We start from the raw sequence: 10831 nt of genomic DNA on the forward strand, positions 1-10831 counted from the left end.
TACTCAACAGACTGATAAAGACCTTCGATCCAGACCTTCAAAGCATCCTACGCACTCTCATCCCACGTACTCCCCACGTGGGAGACTTCTACTGCCTCCCAAAGATACACAAAGCCAACACACCCGGATGTCCTATCGTATCAGGCAACGGAACCCTGTGTGAGAACCTCTCTGGATACGTCGAGGGCATCCTGAAACCCATTGTACAGGGAACCCCCAGCTTCTGTCATGACACTACAGATTTCTTACAGAAACTCAGCACCCACGGACCAGTTGAACCATGAACACTCCTCGCCATGATGGACGTCTCGGCACTCTGCACCAGTATCCCCCACAATGGCGGCATCGCTGTGACAGCCTCAGTACTCAACACCAACAACAGCCAATCTCCAGACGCCATCCTACAACTCATCCGCTTCATCCTAGACCACAATGTCTTCACCTTCGACAACCAGTTCTTTACCCAAACACACGGAACAGCCATGGGGACCAAATTCGCACCCCAATACACCAACATTTTCATCCACAAGTTCGAGCAAGACTTCTTCGCTGCACAGGACCTCCAACCAATGCTATACACCAGATACATCGATGACATTTTCTTCCTATGGACCCACGGTGAAGAATCACTGAAAAGACTACACAATAACATCAACAAGCTCCATCCCACCATCAAACTCACCATGTACTACTCCTCAGAATCGGTTTCATTCTTGGGCACATGAATCTCCATCAAAGACGGACACCTCAGCACTTCACTCTACCACAAGCCCACGGACAACCTCAGGATGCTCCACTTCACCAGCTTCCCCCCTAACCACGTTAAAGAAGCCATCCCCTATGGACAAGCCCTGCGAATACACAGGATCTGCTCAGACGAGGAGAAACGCAATGGAAACCTACAGATGCTGAAAGACTCCCTCATAAGAATGGGATATGACGCTCGATTCTTCGATCGACAGTTCCGACGGGCCACAGCAAAAAATCGCATCGACCTCCTCAGAAAACAAACATGGGACACAACCAACAGAGTACCCATCGTCGTCCAGTACTTCCCCGGAGCAGAGAAACTACGCCATGTTCTTCGCAGCCTTCAACATGTCATCGATGACGACGAACACCTCATTAAGGCCATCCCCACGCCTCCACTACTTGCCTTCAAACAGCCGCCTAACCTCAAATGGACCATTGTTCGCAGCAAATTACCCAGCTTTCAGGAGAACAGCGACCACGACATGACACAACCCTGCCACGGTAACCTCTGCAAGGCATGCCAGATAATCAACACAGATACCATCATCACACGTGAGGACACCACCCACCAGGTACATGGTACATACTCATGTGACTCGGCCAACGTTGTCTACCTCATACATTGCAGGAAAGGATGCCCCGGAGCATGGTACATCGGCGAGACCATGCAGACACTGCGACAACGGATGAACGGACACCGCGCAACAATCACCAGGCAGGAGTGTTCCCTCCCAGTCGGGGAACACGTCAGCAGTCAAAGACATTCAGGTTCCGATCTTAGGGTAAGCATTCTCTAAGGCGGCCTTCGAGACACACGACAACGCAAAATGGTAGAGCAGAAACTGATAGCCAAGTTCCTCACTCATGAGGACGGCCTCAACCGGGACCTTGGGTTCATGTCACGCTACAAGTAACCCCACCTGACGTAGGGTCATCCAGACTCGCATCGTCATTGGCTTGTGCTCTCTACACAGATGCGCCTGGACCTGCTGTGATTTCCAGCAAAAAATAATGGTTTTTTTTCTGTTTTTGTTCTTCATACAGACCCCAGCATCTGCAACATTTGACCCCTTGTGACCCCACCTCATTGTTCTTTGATGTAATGTTTTCCTGACAGACCCGTTTGGACACCATTCACACCTTTGATTGCTTTGATTATCTCTCTGCCGAGGTGTGATAAATGGCAGTTAGAAAGATTACCTGTAATCATCTGGCATTATTCTCTGACTATATAAGCTGTGTCTTTATGCATCTCTCCACTTCACCTGACGAAGGAGCAATGCTCCGAAAGCTTGTGATTTCAAAGGAAACTGTTGGACTATAACCTGGTGTTGTGTGACTTCTTACACTTAGAGCGAAGCAGTCCTAAGCGAATGGCGAGCGGGATGGAAAACGAGCCGGCCTGTTCTTTGCCTGTGAACCCTGATAGACTGTATGGGACCCCGTTAGATAGAGGTGAGGGGGTGGGGTTAGCTGAATGGACCACGGTGCATGGTGCCCCCGTGTCCAACAGATAGGCCCCCTTCACCTTTTCCACCTCCATCTCCACGATTGGTCTTTTCCATTCACCGTATCAAAGGGAACACAGGTAAACAGGCTGTGCTGGCTCTAGTCATGGTTGTGTGTTGGATGGAGCTGATGGGGTCAGAGCACCAGTAGTGGCTGCTACTCACCCGTGGCCAGTCAATAAGGACCTCATAGTATCCAAAAATGACTCGACCGCGGCGGGAGGGATTTCCGCCTCCGCCTTTTGGGCTAGGGCTGTGGAATTATTTCCCTTGTTATCTTTCCAAGTGTTTTTGCACTCCTTCCGCCAATGACCATCCTTCCCACACACGTAACAATTCGTCTTTGTGTTGGGGGGGTTATTCCCTTCCTGATGCCACTCTTTCCTACCCGGTCTGGGTTTTACCTCATGCACCTTCCCCTTGGATGGGTGTGCATCGGTTCCCCTACCGTTCTTATAGGCTAGCGTCAACTGTTTGATCACCACGAGCTCGGTGGTCTGGGGATTCTTGGGGTCGAACCAGACTTCCGCCTTGGCCCGGACCGGTGGCAAGCTGTTTGCCACCAGGCAATGGAGCCAATGGGCCAGGGGATCCCCGTTCAGGAACGCCCAGTTAGGTGTCCCCGGACAGGAGCTCCGGTACACCGGCCATAACCTGTCCGCAAAAGCCTGCGCAGTTTCCCCTGTGAGCTGGACCGTCTTCTCCACACGGGAGAAAGGACTTCCCTCATTCATCCCCATGGCCTCCAGAACTTCATCCCTGAGTGCCTCATGCCTGCTCTGCCCTTTCTTACACTCATCAGAGAGGGATTGGAGGAGCCTACTCTCCAGGGAGAATAGCAGCATTTTGGTCTGCTCAGCGCCATCGCAGTCGTTGACGCTGGCTGCCTGCTCTACTTCCCTGAAGTGGATCGAGGGGTCTCCCTTTTCGGAGAGCTTTGGGATATGGCTCACCATAGCCCTAAGCTGTTGGGTGCTATAGGGTAACACGAACTGGATTTGGAGGGGTCCCTCATCGTCGCCATGGACGGATGGGCTAAAACTCCAATGCCGGGCTGGGCACCTCGGTCCCGGCTCTGACCTCTCTGGCGGGGGTTGCTCTAACTCCACTCCCACCTCTGACTCCACCCCCCCCATTGCTGCCAGACCTCGCTGAAATCTGGCGCTACATGTGGTGGTCGTGAGACCCCCTGTTCCTCAACCGGGTTGACCCTGGGCACTACCAGTGATGTTTGAACCGTTCGCCCCTCGTTCCCCATAAAATCCGCCTGGCCTGCCTTCAGGCGTATGAGGCATACCATGCCTTTCGCCTTCCTCAGGGCCAGGCTCAGATTTTCTATCTGTTCCTTGCAGGGGCCATGACCTGCATCTTCAAACCCCTGTTCGCTCGCTAACTTGAAAGATACCTTTACCTCTTTTACTCTCTCCTCCTGTTCTCTAACTTGCCTTGCTAGGCAGGCGTTCTTTTCCAGCAACCTTAACTCATTACCCTTGGCTTCGGTGACTTGGCACTCTCGGTATTCCAACTGGGCCTTATGTTCACCCATTAAATACAACCTCTCCTGATTCAGGGCCTGCAATGCTACCAGTAACTTCTCCCCTGCTAGAGCCTTGTCCTGGATCTCCAAGGCTGACTCCTTTAACTCGGCTGCCTGTGCTGCAATAAGCCTGTCCAAAAGCTGGACCTGCTTTTTGAAACACATCAGCCAGACTGCCTTCGCTAAGGACTTCTTGTGTTCCCTCCCCTCTGTCCACTTAGCGTCTGCATCTACCGGATGCCCAGCCCTTAACAGAGTGGTGATCCACTTCTTAGTGATATTCACCTTGCTAAACACATAATCAGAAATCCTCTCCTCCATCATGGTTTGCTCATCCGAACCATTGTCTACTGTATCGCACCCCTGTTGCCGGAGTACTGCCGCAGTCGCCATTTCTGTAGGGGGTGGTGTGTGGGCGCCCAGTCAGCTTCACCTCTGACTGTCCCTTTGAGCGGTTCGAATCGCTCCCACACCCCTGGGTACTAGACACTGGAATTAGGTACAGGCGGTGATACAGAAAATTGAGTAGACAAGTGGTATTGTGTAAGAAAACCAAAATTTTATTAAAGCAGAATAAAACACAATCTTATGAGAATTACTGATATGAAAAGTACAGGCATTAACAATTACACTTATATGGGAATGGGGAACACACGGCACATCGAGGGAAAACAATTACATTAAACAATCCCCCTATCCTTATCCCACCCCCTATACCTAACTAGATTAAGCTATGAGGGGCCAAGAATTCATGCTCACCAATCAAAAACCTGTTGCTTTAACGGTTGTGAGTTTTGAGCTCTGTTCTCCCTGTCCTTTGGGGCACCCCGTCGCCACGTGGTCTCAGGGCGCGGCGCTGAAGTTGTTGATGCGAAGCACCCTCCCTTTTCCTCAGCTGCCGTCATTGTCTCATCGCGATGGGCTTTCTTCTTCTTCTCCCTCAGGCAGTCGTCGGCGGTAATGTTACGGTCAGGGGTCGGTTGGCGGTTTTTACCGCTTAGATGATTTCACTACCCAGGCTTCGAACGCTGGTTTATTCGTCGCGGGCGCTGCCACCCGCGTTTAACGCCAGCTTATTCGCAGTGTTCAAATGCCAACTTATTCCCACTGTCCATACATACACTGCCAATTTCTTCCCCAAACGCCAGCTTATAACCAGGCATTTGTTTTTTACCAAGCATCTTTCGCTGCCCTTCTCTGCTCTTATTGGTTTACCTTCTTCTTCGTCTAGTCTCGTCTGCCCCTTTTGTGGCCTGTGTGTGTCCTGTGTGGCTTTTGAACTCGGGTCTCGTTCTCCTCCCGCGTTTGGCCCCGGTATAATGGGCGTCCTCGGTTGTTAAACGGTGCGGGAAGCGAGAAGAGAACCCACCATGAGGCCAGGGCGCGAGTACGAGCGGCAGCAGGCCCAAGGCCATGGATGAGAGGTCAGAATCAAGAGAGCTAAGAGAGAGATTGCTACTGATGGGCTTACAATTATACCCGTTCATCGACTCCTTATCTGCGCGCCAAATCAGGTCAGTCCTTTGTTTAACTTTTGCGGGCTTGTTTAAACGATTACAACCATTTATTTTAACAACTTTTGGAGTGGTTGTCTCCGGGTCTAATGGCCCCGATGTCCTGGTTGTTTGTCATGGATAAAACCTAATTGTCCCCATCCTGATTTGATGGCTACTGTGAGCTGTTAGCGATTAAACATGCAGAAACCTAATGGCCACGATTATAGGCCCATTCTAGCTTGTTTTAATTCAAGTCAAATGAATGCATATTCTGTGTTTACTTTGTCTGGCTAGCTCCAGGGAGTCCTGTTACACAGATTCCTGCATTTTAAGTTTCGTCTCTGGGCCTGCTTGTCTGCAGAGCCTTGCTTTTAAAAGTCCTGTCAGTTTTGGTCGCGAGGTTTACAGAAGCCATTTTGGGTACCCTGCTTTTAATAACTTGTCCAAAACAGGGTCCCTTGATCCATAACTTGGGGAGTGCGGGAATTTTGAGAACCCTGCAACTTACAATTCCTTTAAGGTACAAAAACCCCACAGGAAAAGTGGTCCAACCGTGGCTAACAAGAGAAATGAAAGATAATATTAGATCAAAGGAAGAGGCTTATAATGTTGCCAAAAAGAGTAGTAAGCCTGATGATTGGGAGGATTTTAGAATTCAACAAAGGAGGACCAAGAAATTAATAAGGAAAGAGAAAAAAGAATATGAGAGTAAATTAGCAAGAGACATAAAACAGATTGTAAACGTTTCTATAGGTATGTAATTAGGAAGAGATTAGTGACAGTAAACGTGGGCCCATTAGAGGCAGAGACAGGAGAAATTATAATGGGCAATAAGGAAATGGCAGAGACATTAAACAAATACTTTGGCTGCGATTTTGTCAATGCTCAGAGAGGTGGGTCAGAGGTTAAATTCCTTTTGAAGTCTGAACCCACCATCAATCTGCCTCCAAACAACCTTCCCAAGTGTTGGGTCCCCGATTTGCAAATGGAACTGGCACCTAGCAGCAGGAAACGGATTAAAAGCATTTAACAGGTACTTGTCAGTAGTTTTCAGGCTGTTTTACAATTTTCCCGCTTCTGGGTCAGGTTTCACGATGTCCGGACAACACGCCATGTAAGTGTGGTGCGTTGTGAGTCTGGTCTAATGTTTGTGAAATGATGACAGCTGCAGAAGTGGTATGAAGGATGCCATGTTGCATAGTATGAATTTTAGGGCAAAGAAATAGTTGGTTTCTGCATTTTTAAAACACATACAGATTTCTTTCGCTTATAAGTTTTTAAATCTAACTGTATGTCCTGTGCCACCTCATTGGGACAACCTCTCTTACCAGTGACAGATTGCTTCTGTCATCTCACCTGCAGCTGCCATCTATTCCAGCATATGGAAGGAACCATTGGAGAGCCTGGAAGTAAGAGTTCACCTTTGTGCAGTGATTGTCAGTGTTTTCAGCACCTGAATGCTGTCAAACACTGAAAAATCAACTGTCAAAATAAAAGTGTGCATTGTCCCTTTAAGGAAACCGGCAGATGATGCATCATCAAATGACGTCATCAGACCTGCTTCCTGTTAATTAGCCGTTAAGCCCGTGGCGGGCTTAACAAGGCCAATCAAGGGAAAATCATGTCTGTGGAGCGGAGATAGCTGGGGGTGGGACTGGAACCCGGAAACCCCCATCCCAACACCAAGCAGAAAATCGCAGTCTTCACAGTAGAGAACACAAAAAACTTCCCGGAAATAATGGGGAACCAAGGGTTTAGAAAGAATGAGGTACTTAAATAAATCAGTATATGTAAAAACATAGTACTGGTGAAATTAATGGGATTAATTGGTGATAAATCACCTGGACCTGATGACCTGCATCCTAGGATTTTGAAAGAGGTAGCTGCAGTGATAGTGGATGCACTGGTATTAATCTTCCAGAATTCCCTAGATTTTAGAACAGTCCCCAAGGATTGGAAGGTAGCAAACATAACCCCACTATTTAAGAAAGGAGGAAGAGAAAAAAGGGCGAACTGTAAGCCAGTTAGCCTGACATCAGTAGTAGAATGCTAGAATCTATTATTAGGGACGTGGTAACAGGGCACTTAGAAAATCGTAATATGATTAGGCATAGTCAACATGGTTTTATGAAAGGGAAATTGTGTTTGACAAATCTTAGAGTTTTTCGAAGATGTAACTAGTAGGATGGATAAGAGGGAACCAGTGGATGGAATGTATTTGGATTTTCACAAAGCATTCGATAAGGTGCCACACAAAAGGTTATTACACAAAATTAGGACTCATGGTACTGGAGGTAATATATTAGCATGGATTGAGGATTGGTTAATGGACGGAAAACACAGAGTAGGGATAAACGGGACTTTTTCGGGTTGGCAGGCTGTAACTAATGGGGTACCACAAGGATCAATGTTTGGGCCTCAGCTATTTACAATCTACATTAATGACTTAGATGAAGAGACAAGGTGTAACTTATCCAAGTTTGCTGATGATACAAAGTTAGGTGGGAAAGTAAGCTGTGAGGAGGACACAAAGAGGCTGCAGAGAGATATAGACAGGTTGACTGAGTGGGCAAGAAGATGGCAAATGGATTACAATGTGAGGAAGTGTGAAGTTATCCACTTTGGTAGGAAAAATAAAAAAGCAGAATATTTTTTGAATGGTGAGAGACTGGGAAATGTTTGCACTCAAAGATACCTGGATGTCCTTCTACATTAATCACAGAAAGTTAATATGCAGGTACAGCAAGGAATTAGGAAATCAAATGGTATATTAGCTTTTGTTACAAAGAGATTAGAGTGGGGGGAAAAATGGGTTGTTTTACGCCTCCCGTTAGCGTCCCCCAGGGCAAACACTCTAGCAGCTGGGCGTGGCACCACAAACGCCTCCCGCAATATTCAGCGGGAGGTTAGCGGCGGCAGTTACCGGTAGCGCCCCGCGACACTGCGCCTCCGGCGATGATGTCATCGCCGTGCGCAGTGCCTCGCTTGCAACCCGACCGCAAACTTCAGTTGCTCCCCCTGACCTACCGCCAGACGATATGTCTGACAGGGTGAGGGTGGCGTTTTTGCGGGCGCAGCGATGCAAAGTAAAGGGCAGGTGCCGGATGCCCATTTTTTTGGGGGCCGCCTGCCAGCACCTGACCCCTTTTGCTTCCTCATGCGGGGTGCCGGCCACGATCGCTCAGCCTGGCACTCCTCTTGAGTGCCGGGCTGATTTCCAGGCACCCCGCTCCCCGGTGGTCCAGCAGGGCCCCAGTACGTGCTGCGCTAGGCCCCACCCCTTTAATCAGGGAAGGGAGGCCTGTAATACCGCTACGTGCCAACACGCATGGCGTTGTTGCACGTAGTGCCGCGATATTGAATGGTAGCACCCCAGGAAGGAGGGGGAATGCTTCAGTAGCGCCCTGCCTCCTGCTTGGGGTGCTACCACTCAATTTACTGCGCAGGGTTATTAACCTTTTTGGGGCGCGACTGCATTTTACTTCCAAGATGTCTTACTACAATTATACAGGGCATTGGTGAGGCCACACATGGAGTGCTGTGTACAATTCTGGTCTCTTTACCTAAGGAAAGACATACTTGCCTTAGAGGGAATACAGTGAAGGTTCACTAGACTGGTTCCTGGGATGAGGGGATTGCCCTATGAGGAGAGATTGAGTAGACTAGGCCTATATTCCTTAGAATTTAGAAGAATGAGAGATCTAATTGAAACATTTAAAATTCTTAAGGGGTTTGACAGGGTTGATGCTGAGAAAAAATTTCCCCTGGCTGGGGAATCTACTACACGGGGTCACAGTCTCAGAATAAGGGGTAGGCCATTTAGGACTGAGATGAGGAGAAATTTCTTCACTCGAAGGGTTATATATCTTTGGAATTATCTACCCCAGAGAGTTGTGGATGCTCAATTGTTGAGTATATTCAAGACAGAGGTCTATATATTTTTGGGAATGAAGGGAATTAAGGGATATGGGAATAGTGCGGGAAGGTGGAGTTGAGGTAGTAGATCAGCCACGATCTTGATGAATGGCAGAGCAGGCTCGAAGGGCCAAATGGCCCACTCCTGCTCCTATTTCTTATGTTCTTAATAATAAGTGTAACCCCTTCACGGTTCTCTAGATATATGTGAGATGTGGTCTCTGTTGTAGACAGTATTCTATAGTCCAGTAAGGAGATCACTACTACAATGGCTTAATTCTAATTATCTTACTTTATAGTTTTAACGTCAGACAGTATAAGATGGTTACAGGTCAATGAACTAAATTAGACATTTGCATACATTAGAATGAATCTAGACATAATAAACATACATTCTCCATTTACATGGATTCAAAGGAGAATCTGTCCCTGTGTCCAAATTCGAGTGCACTCTTTCGTTGGCGCGCTTAAGTTGGAGCTCATGGTATGTATAATGTCTGCAAGACTTACGACTCTGAACCCCTTCGTTGAATTCTCTTCACGATCACTGAATCCCATTTAAGTTCTGGATGCAGAGCTACTAATACGAAGGGCGGCGGCCGAGTTTGGAAACCCGGGACGGGATGCGGCAGCCATTTGCCTCCTGAGCCCTCTTTTCAGAGCTCCTGCCCTCTCTTCTTCCAGTTGCTCCTTTTTCCCGCTCGAAAACCCCGACTCCACCCCTTCCTCCTGGGGTTTCTGCCTGGAGACTGTGCAGCCTCACTGTCTGCAACAGTTATGGGAAGTCTGCTCTTAGTCACATTGTGTCCTTAAAAGTTCTTGCCGTACCTTCACATGGGCAACTTTAACCCAGGGATTTATAACAATGATAATACAGTGTCTAAGTTAAAGATTGATAACCATACTTAGCGTACATAACATTTCCAGTGGGTATTACATAAGAAGGTAAGCATATTAAACTTATATGGTAGATAATCAAGTCTTCTCCCTGCAACTAAAAAGAGATTCATATCTTTGAACGTAGATTGCTAAGTGGTTATTAAAACAATTCCTGTAGGGTTCTCAAAATTCCCATATTCCCCAAAGGTTATGGATAAAGGGACCCTGTATGGACAAGTTATTAAAAAGGGTACCCAAAATGTCTTCTGCAACCTCGTGACCAAAAGTACAGGCTTTCAAAAGCAAGGCCCTGCAAAAAGGCAGGCACTTTTCAAAACCTGAAAATGAAACCTAGATTGCATGAATCTGTGAAAAGACTTTGTGGAGCCAGACAACTAGGTAAACACAGACTATGCATTCATTCACCTTGGAACAGATCAAGTCAGAATGGGCCTAATCGAGGCCATTAGGTTTCTGCATATATAATCGGTAGCAAGTCACAGTAGCCATCAAGCCAGGATGAGGACAATTACATTTCTTAAATAACAAACAGCCAAGACATCGAAGCCATTATACCAGGAGACAACCACCCCAGAAGTCGTTAAAGTAAATGGCTGTAATCATTTTAAATGAGCCCACCAAAAGTTAGACAAAGGACTGACCTGATTTGGCGCGCAGATAAGGAATGAAGAACCGAGTATAATTGTAGGCCCATCGGTAGTGATCAGTCTCTGCTCTTGCCC

At 47.6% G+C, this 10831-nt stretch overlaps 1 pseudogene; it reads left to right on the plus strand.

Annotated features, from left to right (window-relative positions):
- The first annotated feature begins 299 nt into the window (after window positions 1-299).
- On the plus strand, window positions 300-1667 carry LOC147124556 (uncharacterized; annotated as a pseudogene).
- The last annotated feature ends 9164 nt before the right edge of the window (window positions 1668-10831 follow it).

Source organism: Somniosus microcephalus, chromosome 1, assembly GCF_052327205.1.
Source record: "Somniosus microcephalus isolate GS21.2 chromosome 1, FLI_Smic_1.0, whole genome shotgun sequence".
In the NCBI taxonomy this organism is placed as follows: domain Eukaryota; kingdom Metazoa; phylum Chordata; class Chondrichthyes; order Squaliformes; family Somniosidae; genus Somniosus; species Somniosus microcephalus.